This window comes from Vanessa tameamea, chromosome 3 (genome assembly GCF_037043105.1).
Source record: "Vanessa tameamea isolate UH-Manoa-2023 chromosome 3, ilVanTame1 primary haplotype, whole genome shotgun sequence".
Classification (NCBI taxonomy): Eukaryota; Metazoa; Arthropoda; class Insecta; order Lepidoptera; family Nymphalidae; genus Vanessa; species Vanessa tameamea.
Genome location: NC_087311.1, coordinates 1748486 through 1761376, shown reverse-complemented (window position 1 = coordinate 1761376; position 12891 = coordinate 1748486). Strand labels below are relative to the sequence as shown.

General features: G+C 30.5%; 2 protein-coding genes across 2 annotated transcripts in view; one reads left to right on the top strand and one right to left on the bottom strand.

Annotated features, from left to right (window-relative positions):
- LOC113395457 (proton-coupled amino acid transporter-like protein CG1139) overlaps window positions 1-12891 on the bottom strand; it is a 225368-nt gene that overhangs the window by 163625 nt on the left and 48852 nt on the right. The gene's annotated exons all lie outside the window — the stretch shown is intronic.
- LOC113397205 (proton-coupled amino acid transporter-like protein pathetic) overlaps window positions 4558-12891 on the top strand; it is a 66738-nt gene continuing 58404 nt past the window's right edge. Inside the window, exon 1 of the mRNA XM_026635439.2 lies at window positions 4558-4705. The gene's annotated coding sequence lies outside the window, so the exon portion shown is untranslated. The remainder of the gene's footprint in view (window positions 4706-12891) is intronic.

Here is a 12891-nt window from a genome sequence, read left to right as displayed (position 1 = left end):
ACAGCAAGAAGTAATAATTACTAAATGTACTCCTAATAATGGATTCACTGAAATTTTTAATATGGGTGATATCCCTTCAGACACACCTGACAAAGAAATGTCACCGGCAATAAAAGTTGTGTTTTTAAAAAAGTAAATGGGTGAATAACTTACCTTCGATAGACCTTTAAATCGTAACGTTCGATAGATCTTTAAAACGAGTACATCAAGTTTTTTATTTAACTTTAGTTTTGTTCCTTTTAATTGTTCATTGCTTGACATTTAACAATAAACTACTTCACCAGCAGCCTGTTCCGATCATAGAAATATAGACATTGACGTTAAATTGACGTGATATAATCAACTCAAGATCTTGAACAATTTATCGTATTCATTATTTATCGTAAAAAATGCATTTTGAATGTCGACCAACTTTTTATCACTTTTTATAACTAGAAATAAAACTAGTAGTAAGTAGAATACTCAAGTGGATATGAGTAATTAACAAGATTTGTCATTTATTTTAAATAAATATATATTCATCAAGAACTGTTTGTAGTGCATCTATACTAATATATAAAGCGGAAGAGTTTGTTTGTTTGTTTGTTTAAACGCGCTAATCTCAGGAACTACTGGTCCGATTTGAAAAATTCTTTTTTTGTTGAATAGTCCAATTATAGAGGAAGGCTTTAGGCTATATAACATTACGCTGCGACCAATAGGAGCGCAGCGACAGTGAGAAATGTTGCAAAAACGGGGAAAATTATTCACATTTATGGACTTTCGATGCGTGCGCAGCATAAACGTTTTAAGTTACTCAAAAAATGTGTATGAAAGATATATTCCTCTTTTAATAATAAAAAAAAAGTCCGTGACACTATATATCTATTTGTTAAGAGTGTGCTAGCAGGCGGGGCGCGGCGGAGGCTGAGGGGGAGGCGGGTCAGCCCCGCCGCCGCGCTCGCCACTCTCACCCGCGGTGTAGTTCTGCGAAGTAGCAATGCACATAACGACTTAAAAAAATTAACATTCTTAATAGTTAAATTATTTATCAAAATTAGGTTTTGTTATCAGCTTATTTGCTCATTATTTTTTATCGTTTAAAATCGATTACATTTAAATCATAATCTGCTGTAGTTTTAACTTACGATATAAGATAAAATTTCAATGAACATTCCTTCGTACTTTGCAAGTAAACAATTCAAACGTTTCACGGTATAAATAAGGTATAAAAATTACATTACACACGTAAAAAAGTTCAAAATGGCGAGCGATACTTTCACCGATGCAGATTAATCATCACTGAGAAAATAAATTATGCAAATAAGCAAATAGGTGAATATCGTTTAAAATGACTACACAAATAAATTAGTAGTTCAATATTTCAAGTAATTTCTATTACGTTCAAGCATATTCAACACGGTTGTACTATAATCACCTTATGAAATAATAACACCAAAGGAGAAACAATCTAAACTTCTTATTGTTCGGTTTGTTTATCTTATTACGTTTAAGTTAATATTGTTTGTTTTCAACCGACTTCAAAAAGGAGGAGGTTATCAATTCGTCTGTATTTTTTTTTTATATGTCTGTTACCTCATAACTTTTCACTGGATTTTGATAATTTTTTTTTGTTTGAAAGGTAGTGCTTCCCGTGGGGCCCCATTTTAATTTTATCCTGTTACGATGATGGTATCCTTATGAAAACGATATGAGTCTTAAATGTGCATTATGTATGTGCGCGATAAATAAGTGAATAACTCAAAATTGTGCCAACCAATTTTAATGATTCTTTTTTTATTATAAAGGATATACTTCAAGGGTACTATGGTGAAAGTTTGGTAAGGTTCTGAGCAGAGGATCCATGACAAAGTAACGGTACGGAAGGGAACGGAACAATTCTAAGGAGCACGGTAGCGATACTCGGCCGAATATTTTAGAAACAAAAATTTTGACAAAAAAAAACCGACTTCAAAAGAGAAAAAAAATAATATGCTCTAAAAAGTAAAAAATAATTGCTTATTATTCTACAACTTAATAATCAAGTAACTTATTCTACTTACCAATATGTAGGTACGTTCTGTGTTTCCACGCAAGGAGATAAGTATGTACCTACCCACTTTAAATCTAACTTAACACAAACCTATGAATAACAAACAATGATCACAATATTTTTTAGATTTATACTATGTAAAATGAAATTAAAAATATTTAGACTATTTAAAAGTCAGCAAAGTTATTACGATAACATATTATAGTTAAAATTATTGTTATTTTTGGAGGCGGTGTCAGCCAAGGTAGGTTTGTAAATATATGATATACTCCAAATTTGTAAATCTGGTCTATCGATAAATACACTTCTTCTTGATGTTTTTTTAAACCCTATACGTACATAGTGGTCCTATATAATGACAGAAAATTGGAATCAAAATTGAGTGTTTAAGCAAACATGTCTACCGTCAGGTATTACAATTCATGAACTTTTCTCCTAATCCAAGACAAAGAAAAGTCATTCAGATTTACTATTACATTTTCTGTTGAACGTTTTGTTTGTTTTGGCAGAGTATGAATTTTGTTTGTGATTTATTTATTTACAATTGACTTTTTCTTTTGTCTTACATCCAGATGTCGTTACACCTGCATCGAATTGTTAACAAAAAAAATATTCGCAATCGTACACTATTGTACAATATTTCTTTTATGTTTAAGAAAAGGGTTGTCATAATTGACCGTATAACAATAAGCAATAAAAACACAGATGTTGGTAATTTATTTAGACAAACTTTACCGGTAATTTTAAGAGGAACAAGAGCAGACATTGTAAGGTCTTGCCTTAAAAGTTCACCGTTATGGAAATTTGTCCATACCTTAAAACTATCTACGAATATGAGAGCACATTTGGGGGGAGGAAGTACAAATTTTCCTTCAAAGTTACTTTTAATAGGAGATGGAAAAGTACCTCATTCTGAAAATAAAATTGAAATTGATCGCGATTTAGGAGAAAAAGTGACTAGCATAGAGGATTTAATATCAAAAGTTTACCCTAATATCGTCGAAATAGAAAATAAAGATTACCAATGGATGTGTCAAAGGGCAATATTGGCGGCGAGAAATAGTAGCGTTGACGAAATTAACGACCTAATTTTAACTAAACTTCCAGGCGATATAACTACCTACACATCTATTGATAATGTAATGGATCAAGAAGATGCTGTCCATTACCCACAAGAGTTTCTCAATTCTTTAAACCCGAGCGGCCTTCCACCACATTCCCTGAAGTTAAAAATAGGTGCTGCGATAATTTTACTCAGAAATCTTAAACCACCAAATTTATGTAACGGGACCCGCCTTCAAGTAAAATTTCTTCGGAATAACGTGATCGTTGCAAAAGTTTTGACTGGTCCGGCAGTTGGTCAAACAGTGCTTATACCTCGCATCCCAATGATTCCAAATGATTTACCTTTTAATTTTAAAAGAATTCAATTTCCCATTAAGTTATCTTTTGCCGTAACCATTAATAAATCACAGGGCCAAACATTTAAACACGTAGGAATCGATTTACGTCAAGACTGCTTTTCACACGGCCAACTATATGTCGCGTTGTCAAGATCGGGTTGCGGGCAAAATCAGTATGTTCTTCTACCACAAGAAAATAAAACTAAAAATATAATCTACGCTAAAGTACTGTAAAACATATTATTAAATCTTATTGACGATTATAATAACAAAAACCAACGTGAGCAATCAAACGATAATCATGATAGTGTTTCCGACAACTACGCGAACGAAGTCGCGGGCACAGCTAGTAATATTATATATCTCATGGAATATATATAGCTACTGTTTGTTTTTCTTATTTTATACTATGTATGTAATCCTTCTTCATATATATATGCAGGGTTATTGGTAGAGGTGATAGGGGTGACTATTTGCGATAGTTTAAACCCCAATATGCATAATGCAAAATTGAACCATTTTTGAGTCATCACGTTTTTTAGATTTTTTCAAAATGCAACTTTAAAAATGTATTTAAATCAATTCAAATCAATTTTTTTTTTCTTCTCATTTATAAAAACGAACAAACACTGGTTATTTGCGAATATTAAAACAATAATTATCGGTCCAAACGTAAAAATTCGAAACGGAAAACGATATTGTTTCGATATTTATTATATTTTTTTCCACAAAAATGCCTTAAAAACAAAAAGAAAAAACGTTTTGAAACTTGTCCTTATTGTGTTTATTCGTTCTTATTGTTTAACAATCTATTTTGTTATTATGCAATTATCTATGTAGGTAAGGATTTAAGTATGATGCGAAGAATTTCATGATCACTTACACGTAACGGTCGCATAACCATATAAAAACTTCAACCTAGATACCCGTAATAGTTAAATGTACCATTTTAAATAAGAAAATACCCAATCACTGAACTGAGACACTGAAGTGATCATTACAAGTCACTAAATTCTACCATATATAAGATCTACCACCTCTGTAAGCCATGAACTGTTTGTTAAAAGATTGGCAAAGATCAGAGGTCCGTGTACGCTGGTTTTCGCAAGGCCTTGCGCTCGCGCATTTTTGCTAACCGCAGCACGGTTGCAGTGCACAGTAAACTGTCGAATGTATTACACGTATATTGGTTGATCGAAACGGTGTTTTGATGTTAAGTGATGAATGGATAGCACGAATCGGAATATAAATTGTATATTATATTGATAAGGTAAGCTTTTTCTGATATTGTAAGATAATTTGTTACGATAATTAATTCATTGTTTTGTTGTTATATTTATGTTTATATTGTTGCGAATTTGGGTTAATTGTATTTAGTATGAAATTAAGACGAGTAATTTGTTTAATTATGAGTTTCCATTTCATAAATATACTTTTGATTTTTTTTTATCATACCAATTATTTTAAACACAAATATGTGTATAAGAAAATATTAGTGAAAAGTGCCGAAATTTATTATGTCGAAAACACAGTTTCTGGAATATTTTTAAACTATGTATCATTAATATAATTAATATTTGGAAAATTTATCAAAATAATATACGTCTGAGAAATAAGCTGGCGATTAAATGAATTGAATTCATTGCAAATTCGGTTCTAAAACGTAGAGTAATTAAAGTTATATCTAAATATTTTTTTCAAATTTTTATCATGATCTCGTTACTGAAACAAACGAAGTGCATTTTTTTTACAAATTATGAAAAGTTTATCGGGTTAAAATCTTGCAACTAAATATTAAAACTGACTAATTTAAAGTTTGAGCTTAAATATTGCGTACCTATTTTGTGCACGTGAAAATAAATTCTACAGCACTAAAAGTAGTTTTAAAATTTCCTTTAAGTAAAATTACAATTTAATTTATTATTTTTATATGCATAAACAATAATAACAAATAATATATATAAACAGAAAATATAATGTATATAATACACACACTTGGTAATATCAATAATGTCAAATTGATTTATTTTCATATAAAGTACTTGTTTTGGTATATGTGTTTATCACCTTAACAATTGATTAAAAAGAAATTTAAAACATAAAAATCAAAGATCATCTTTGTTATTAAATATCATTTATAATTATAATCTGTCATTATTTATTTCTATTTTAAGGGTAATTAAATAGGTAAAGTATTAAAATATTAAATACGTGCAATTTTATATAACTATCTATTGACTTTTATTTTTAAAACACTTGAGTAAAATAATAATTGTAATACTTTATCATCCACCACGAAGGGTATTTTTTTTCTATAGCCTTATTATTACTTTTTTTTTTAAATTATTTCGATAGTTTGAATTATATAACTTTAAAAAATTGTAACTTGGTCTCTGTTGCTGTCATAGGCTAGACGCTAATTTATACTTAATAATAATCGTAATAATAAATGTCATGACTACATCGAGATAAATGTAATCTATAATATAATAAAATTTAAAAAAAAAATAACTACGTTTCTCTAAATAAAATAAAATATGTATAGAATCTGGAAACTATATAAAAATAAATACAAAATTAATTTTTATAAAAACGTTTTGTCGAAAATTTACGACGAAAACTATGTTTAATATTTACGAAAGCTAATCAGTTGTTTTTGGAATCGGTGTTAACTAAAACAAGGCGAGGTAAATTTGTTTAGATAATATGAACACCGTCTCCAAAAAAAACTGATTAGGTACTCTATTACACAACAATGTCGTGTACTTATCGGCGATTAAAAAAATTGAATCAATTTCAAACACAGGAATCGCACCAAAACGCATCATAATTTAAACGTATCAATGAATTAATGGTTAATTTGTTTTACGACTAAACGTCTCGTAAAAACCAACATTAAGTAACGGTAGAAAAATAATAATAGAATTGTACAAATCTATGTAAAAATTAACATTTCTCTATGCGTTCTTAAACCATTATTCCGTTTGTGATAAAACTTTAGTGAGTTCTGTGAACGATCGCGAACGTTCGTGACCCCAATAAAAAAAAATTATAAACGTAGATAGATACCCCTATTCTAGATGAGACGGATTACTAGTAAAATATATCGTTAGGTAGGTTCGAAAAAGTAGTAACGAATTCAACATTGGCGTAATGTAAGTTTAGCAACAGGATTCAGGAGACATAATTTCTCACTTTTTTATTTTTTAATCTATACTAATATTATAAGTGCGAAAGCAACAGACAGACATCCAGATGTATGTCTATCTGTTGCTCTCTCACGACCGAAAAACAGAACCGAATTTGATTAATTTGGTATGAAACAAGCTTGAACTCTAAGGATAGGCTACTTTTTTGTACTTAACGCCTGATGACCACGCTCTGCAACGCGAGCCAAACCACGGGCGACAACTAGTTCAATATTAAAGAAGAAAAACTATAAGTATAGCTTCTAAGGTGATTACTTGTACAATGCAGTGACATTGCCTTTCAAATATCAAACAAATGAGATGTCTGAGCATTTAATTTTATTAACAACTTTTCATTTCTAACAATAAATAAAATAAATATATTGTATTTTATATTTTCAATTTAAACGAGCAGATTTATATATAAATATGCAAAGATAAATGTTGCCTTTTTCTTCTGAGCATGTAAAAAAAGAACCTTTTATTATTTAGTAGCTTCGGGTTAACCAATAAAAAAACGGTAAAAATAAATAATACTCGAAACACTAGTCAAAATAAAAAACATTTTAACGCTCTCAATGAACTCCGCTGTCAGTGGGTTTGCGTCAAATCTTGCATCTTAAACGTTAAACCAGTTCGACCCAGGCAATTGAGATCAAATTTTGTAATGGTTTCGTTGATTACAATAAAATCGAGATTACAAAATTTTTAATAGTTTCAATTTAACAAATATTAAATAAAAACTTTACTATTATTAAACAAAGAATTTTTTTTTTATTCGTTTCAGCTAAACAACAAATCGTAAGCCAGTCAGCCAAAGCATTCCAAGCTAAGGTTGATGTTAATTTTTTTTTAGTCGCAATATATTAACATTTTTAATATTAAAAATTAAAATAATGTGAATAAAATTTCGTTTAGATACCATCAACGGATCACCTTGACAAATGATATTTATACAAAAAAAAACACACCGTATTCGATTTTGTTACTAAAATATTTGAAGCTATCGTGAACATTTTCTTCTTTGAAAAATAATCTTCCATTATGAATGTAAAATTAAAAAGGGTAGTGACACTGCGAGCTAAATAATAATGTAAAATAATGTTGGTGTTAGCTTTGCGCTAGCCCGTCTGGGTCCGTCTTAGTTCCCAAGATTTGTGACACAATGGCGATGTAAAAAAAAGGACAAACATTGTCGGAAATAAAACAGCAATCTCGCTGAGTACATTTCGCTAGCTTTTCTCGTATTCGAGATATTTATATTCGGACATTTGATTGGTTGATATTTATACAATCAATAAGCAAATGTAAGTCTTTAATATAAATAAGATTTTACTTTGATTTTGAATAAACTATACGATATATATGAATATTTTATTTTTAATACGTAGGCGGACTGGCTTGAGATTGGGTTTGGCTAAGGGTGTGATTGGTTAGGGGTCACCACGAGCCAAAGACTTACGACGACCTTAGAAATTTAGAAATTATAGCTCTTGTCCAAATAGACTGAAATTTTGAAATTATTAATATTGTTAAAAAAAATCAATGAAGTTTAAACATGATTTTAATTGACGTATATTATAAGTCATCGCTTGTAAACGGACGGATTTAACCTCAACCATCCTTCAAACTGGAACACAACAATATTAATTAGTGTTGTTTAGTGAACCAAAAATATATTTAAAATAGATCGCATAATACGTAGGTAAGACTTGTGTAAATTTATATATATTTATAATTATTTTAAATGCAGGATGACAAGCGAATGGACCTCCTAATAATGAGTGTCCGCCTTTGTTTAAAGTCACCGGTCGGTGCGCCGCCAACCTTGGAATATATGTCGTTTTATCCAGTTTACCAGTAATTTGAACGGTTCACTCATTCTACGAGCCGAGATAGCCCAGTGAATCTTATCCAAAAAAACCCAAGCAACACGGGTTTATGTTCATAATTCTGATGAAAATCTACTAAATATATATCTAGCAAACTGTATTGGAGAACCGCGGTGGAATAAATTCGAAACCATCTTCACGAACTGAGAGGAGGCCTAAGTCGAGCAGTACATTTTCTTACTTTACTAATATAAAACGTATCAATCAATAAAATTTACAAAGAAATTGCACTGACGCATGTTATGATTCATAAAGCGCTTGAAAACGGAAGGCTTTGTAACATGGAAGTAGACGTTTTACTTTCACTCAGCCTTCAAGGCTGTTATACTGTGATGTGGTCAATTTTTACGACCACAAAGTATTCGTCTCTTTGCCATTGTGTAATAAAACATTAAACCCTTTCTAGATTGCAACATTCAACAAGAATGGCCTAGTATTCATTAGTATTAGGCAATCGTGTGTCTACGAGTATACATCTATACACACTATAGCATTCGAAAACTAGTCTTCTAGTCTAATATATAGTATACTAGTTGTTGCCCGTAGCTTCGCTCACGTTTTAAAGGTTGATCGTCAGGTGTTAAGTGTAAAAAAGTAGCCTAGTGACTGGGACCCTGGAGTTCAAGCTTCCTTAGTTCAGCGGTTTGATCTTAAAAGAGTAACAGACAGACAGAGCTACTTTCGCTTTTATAATCTTAGCCCGGATAACTAGCAGGATGAAGGTTTTACCTGGTTTCTAAGAGTAGGAATCGACCCCAAAAATCTAATATGTAGTATGAAGTATGTATTTAAAGGTATATAAAAAAAATCATTCAATTTAAATAGAGCTAAGCAAATAAGCAAACACAAAAAGTCTTAAGTGCTTTATAATACCAATGATTTTTCTTCTTTACTTCATCGAAATAAGAGGAAAAATATTTTACATATCTATCGCTAATATTATCTTTCAATAACATTTTTTAGTTCACAAGATTATAAAGACTCTATGCAAATATTCAATTGAGTCACAAGAATTATTTTACACACGTGCTCGTATTAAATAGAGGGCAGTCCTCATCGGGAACATTCAGCTGTATTATTACAGTGTTAGAGTTCAGATTCGAGTATTACATAAGTGATTGACAAGAATGCTCAGCATAACAGTGCACAACCTGAACCGAAAAAAAGAATCGGACATTACATAGGCGTATGCTCAAAATCAAATCATAGACTGTTATATTACAGGCAAGCGCTGGCGGTGAAGATCGACTCTAAATAATTAATAAAAATGATAATAGTAATATCCCGTAAATGTCTCATAACTGAGCAATGACCTTCCACTTTCGTAGAAGATTGGAGATTATTAGACAACGCTCCAATTCGGTTTAATGGATCACCTGTGGTAGAACTTTAGTAGATCACCTTTTGTTTATAAGCCCAGCATTAGGTCATTCAGAGGCTGTTACTTTACTTTTGAACAGTGTTCTCATTTTAAAATATTTTTTTAATCACTTTTATGCTAATCTGTGTCCATTCTATGTCGCACCATTGCACGCAAACATTTGTGTATTTCATATATAATTATGTTAATATACTTATTCATTTCAGTTTATCAAACAATGCTATTAAAACTATGTTTTGCTCATTTAATACAATTACGTAAAAAAGTAATATTAAAAAAAAATTTTTGTAAAATATGCAAATTAAATTATAAGTAAGAATAAATTTACCGAAAACAGTTTCATTTGTCGTATGTCGTTTATGTTTTATAAAGATGCACACATCTATAATGCAAATAGGCTTAAACCAAAATATATTTATATAAAAGTTGCATGGTGATCAAATATATTAATTCGTATGTTCTTTCGTCTAACAATACATTATATTCCACAGAGCACTCAGTTTAATTTGTTTTCACAAAATACACATTTCAATTTTATATCAGCAACATGTTTTTATTAATAATTTAATATAATAAAATATAATAAATATTTTAATAATTACTTAGATAGGAGATTCTTTTAGTAAAAAATAAACATTTAAAAAGAAAAACAACTACAATCTTTTTGCAGTCAAATGAAGAACGAATTATTATTAATTGAAAATATTTAATATCGGATGTCAATATCTTTGACTGTGCCGAAGGCGTCGATCAATACAGACCGCTTTTAGTAAACAATACGTAATAATTCTATACCACTTTAGAGACCGGATTACTAAGCACCATATTAAAATGAATTATCTCTCAGCTGCTGTCTTGATACGAAAATGATTTAAACTTTAAAATGACACTTTTTTATGAAATCGCTATGAAATGTTGTTTCCGTAGGACATTTCGCAATCCTTAAGAAATATAAATTAGACCAGCCGTCGTGTATTTTGTGTACAGTGAACTATTTACGCTTGCACTTTGAAATAGACCGTAGATTGGCACGTGTATTCAAAAAGTTTATTTAAATCGACACAGTTACAGTTATCGATTTCACTAGAGGCACAAGGGACATACTTAGTTCCCAAAGTGAGGATTTTAGAAATGGTTAATACTCCTTATATAACAATATCGACGGGTGGTGATGAGGACGTCGATTTGCCAGCTTAAAAAAAACCGTCAAGAAATTCTCATTAGCACCGAAGTTTGGATAATGGCAGTGTTTACGTTTTAGTTTATTGTTTGCCCACACACTTGTGCGCGATAAAATTTTCCCGCGCTGTTCGCCAATCTTACCTGAGAATCAGTCGGGCATCTGATACTTTATTTTTTTAATAAAAATTCGCTCCAAAACATGTTAATGAGAAACCGTGTATTAAACAATCAATCCTAGTGAATTTTAAACTTAAGTTTTAACACGTAAAATTAATATATGACAAGGGCATTAATAGTGCGTAACATAGAGATAATTGCTAACCTGAATTAATAAACGGTAAGGAAAGATAACAAATTAATCGAATTATTACGTTTATAATTTTGAAATAAAAAAAGCAATTAAAGTAAGCCGCGACCTAAATTAGTTGTTTAGATAAGCTTGTTAATTGTTGAACTGTATTATATTCTATTCTTAATCGAATTAATTATATAGGAATAAAAAAAAAGAAATCGCGATCCAAGTTTGAAACAAATATAATTAGAGCATGCTTGATTTTTAAAGTCGGTTAAAAACATATATAACTTGGCATTGGCAACGCATCTTGGCAATTGTTCATATATCTTTTTCAGAATTTGTTGGTTAGGCTTCGCTTGGTTGTACAAATAAGTACCCTCAATATCTTACTTTACTTTATACTTTATTGTACACCACACAGAGAAAATAAGTAAATACAACATAGATCCAGCCTTAATAAAAGACGCGTACATTTTTGGCGACCTTAGATATCGACATAGCGATCTCTTCCAGGCAACCAACGGTGTAGGTTATGATGGCTCAGAGAATATGAGGTGGGCGGTGCTATAATTAAATACTAGCTGTGCCCGCGACTTCGTGCGCGTTTGAATTTAACAAAAAGTTGTAGTCTAAGTTACTCCTTATTACATCAGCTATCTGCCAGTGAAAGTCCCGTGAAAATCGGTCCAGCGGTTCCAGTGATTAGCCGGAACAAACAGACAGAGAGACAGAGAGACAGACAGACTGACAAAATTTTAAAAAAATGTTATTTTGATATATGTACGGTGCATTTAGTAAAAAACGATTATTTTAATATTACAAACAGACATTCCAATTTTATTATATGTATAGATTATTATATTATATTATTCTTAATTATGTCGAAATCTGGCGGTAGTACCTAATCTTAAATGTTAATAGTCTCAAGTTTTTATTTATTTATTTTTTATTTATTAGAATTAGTATAATTGGCAAAGTCATTATGTAGGGATTATAAACGCATTATATTAAATATTATCACAAAATACAATTTTCTTTTCTGGTTTAAAAGGTGTTTCATAATCGCAAACCAATGAGTAAAGATGTTGTCACATCTAGAGTGAATACACGCATCAGGACGATGTATAATTTAAATTAAAAAAAATCTTAATTTAGTTTGGCCTGCGTAATGTTCAATCATTACTAATCCTATAACCAGTATCATATTGTATTTAAAAAAATATATTTAATTCTATTCCAAGTAATAAAATAAAAATATTAAAAGTTATATTTAAGAAGTCGAAATATCGGAATAAGAGCTTCGACTCAAATCAATTTTGAATTTATATATATGTCGGAGGACCAGGATGCCGAACAGTTGGGTTTGGGAATTGATCCGACATTTGGACGACTATATGGGCGTGCAATGGAGATATTCACAAAAAAAAACGTATATAATATCGTCTAATCACTGTATTAATTGATTCAATAATCGCACACCACAATAATATCAAAAGATTACAATAATTCATCTCGATT